Below are 2,634 nucleotides of genomic sequence, written 5' to 3'. Positions count from 1 at the left end.
CTGGAGCGGCGCTGGGCTGGGCCGGCAGGTGGGCCGGGTGCTGGGCGCCAGGTAAGTTTTTTCCATTTCTTTCTGTTTTCTGTTTTTTTAATACTTCTGCAACTTTGTTGAATTAAATAAAATACTTAGGCAACTCCTAAAATCACCAAACTACTCCTGGTCCATAGTTGGATTATTTCCAACATGAAACATTTTAGTTTGGAGATATTTGAGCATTTAAATATTTTATATAATTTTAAATGCCCAAATTCAAATATTTATGATTTAATTCAAAAACCCTAGGATGGCCTAGGAAAATGTGCACCACTTTTGGCAGAGGTTCTGAACCAAGACAAAAATGATGGGCATTTTAGAAGGGCATTTCAGGTTCATTGAAAAAGTTTTTAGTAAACCCTAGTTGGATTCAGAGGGGACTGGGGGTTCTGTCATCCCCATTTCAGGTTTCTGATGAAAGAGTAAACATGATGCAACACTCTAATGCATGGCTAACTAGGATGTGACACATGCGTGGGGCTGAGCTCCGCATGCATGTGTCACATCTTAGTAAAAAAGGGGGGCGGTTCGCGCCTTCCCCATAAACGGAGGAAGGCGTGGAGGCGCGGCCCATTTACTGAACGGGGCTGAGGCGTGGTCTTTAAGGCGCCCACTCTCCATGATCACGGGGTGGGGAGAGGTCGCCTCACCCGTCACCTCGGTCCTGCACGCCTGCCACGTGGCTCGCATGCGCTTGGGGTGGCGATTGGTGGAGGCGGGAAACCGGGCCGCCGTGGGCTGGGGCAGCGGGTCAGTCCCAGTTCCCTGCACCCTCCGTGTCTTGATTGGCGGAGTGGGGCGGCTGAGCCCCTACCCCGTTCCTTTATAAGGAGCAGGAGGGGGAGGATGGCGCCCCGCATTCTTTCATCTCCTCCTTTCTTCAGCTTCTGCTCCCCCTTCCATCCGCCATGGAGAGAGGGAACCTTGGTCCTTCAACGGTGGCGGCGAGGGTCGCTGCTCGACAACGCGTCCCTCCTTCTCCCGCACCTGCGGTGGCAGAGCCAGCCGCGAGGGGAAGGGGGAGGGGGCGAGGCCGTGGGTGAGGCCGAGGCGCTCGGGGAAGAGGAGGACGGGGCGGCGCGCCGGCCTCGCCTCCGCCAGCGGTTCCTCCTCCCATGGGGGGCCATGTTGGGGATGACCCTTGCGAGTTCTTCGTCAGGCTGCGCCGGCCGCCTCGTCGTCGCCTTCGTCTCCCGACTCCATTTGCGTGGGAGATGGAGCTGGATCCGCCGGAGTCATTGCGGCTGCATATGAGGGGTTGCGGGATTAGCGGTACACGGGTTCGCGTTGATTTACCAGCCCCTCATGTGATGTATCTTCGTCGAGGATGGAAGACGTTCGCTCACATCCACCGCCTGACGGAGGGGCTCACTCTCCATTTCAAGCTGATGGAGGGCGACCTCCTCTCCGTCAAGGTCTTCGGGCTCTTCGGGACCCGCACAAGGTGCTGCATGGAGAGTTCTTCTGATAGCGAAGACTCCTCCTCCGGCGGGAGTGACGAGGAGGACAGCGGCAGCGACGACGAGGGCATTAGGCGGTAGGATGACGGGTCCGACTAGGTGTCGGGTGCCGCTCCATGCGGCACCGGCGACCCCATCATCCGTGTCGCCAGCTTCTTGAACTTCTCGGGGTCGTCTCCTTGGGCGGCTGGCGTTGGGAGGCTGCGAAAGAGGAAGAGGGAGGGTGGCAAGGCTGTCAACTCGGAGTACGCGGGCAGCGTGCTGACGTCCTGCCGCCTCCTCTTCGAGCTCTGCTTCCGACTCCGCCATCACCATCCAGCCTTTGGACGGCCACCGGGATGTTCTCTTGGTGTCTTCTGCCACCCGTAGCTCGCCTAGGCGCCTCTTTTGCCCTTTTCGCCTCCTTGACCTACCTCCTGAGGAGAGGGACAAGGAAGGGATCACGGGCACCTTATCTCTTTTTAGTTTGCAAGCCTTCGGGCCTTAGCTGAATTTAAAACTTGTAATCCCATCATTCATGTTTTTCATTCCCTATGGACTGTACCTGAATGGAATGTTTTTAATGAAAAAGCGATGTTTGCCGGGCCATTTGTTTGCGGGTAGAACCCACGACAAGGAGTAAATCCTTGATATCTCTAAGATAAACATTTCCTCGCCCGGCAACAGGCCTTGCCGTCTCTCCACCTCACTCGACCTTTCTCACGCCTTTGGCGGAGGCAGGGGTGAGGCGGGTTCAGGCTCCTCGTTTCATCCTTTTGCTGTCGCGACTACGATCAAACCTGGCCCCAGGAACGAGTCTTAGGGCCTAGAGTTAGAGGAGCACGGTAGCTTTTAGGAAAAATGAGGTTTCACATACGTCAGTCCATAAGGGAATGCATGATAAGGGATGAAGAACTTATCTGAAGCTGTAGCCCCCGGCGACTTTGGTTTGCCGTGGGTGAATCTTTGCTCTTGCAGCCCCCGCTAATACTGGCTTGCCGGGGTCTAGATGCTGGTCCGTCCTCCTTCTCTTTTTCGTCCTTAAGTGGTCCGACAAGGATATGTGTGAGTCCTGCGAGCCAAGGAAGATGAAAGAACGGCAAAGGGACGCACACTCGACCTCTAAGCTAGGGGTTAGTCGCCGCTAAGCACTATCAACCCT

Source organism: Triticum aestivum, chromosome 7A, assembly GCF_018294505.1.
Source record: "Triticum aestivum cultivar Chinese Spring chromosome 7A, IWGSC CS RefSeq v2.1, whole genome shotgun sequence".
NCBI lineage: Eukaryota > Viridiplantae > Streptophyta > Magnoliopsida > Poales > Poaceae > Triticum > Triticum aestivum.
This window is presented reverse-complemented; position numbering follows the sequence as displayed.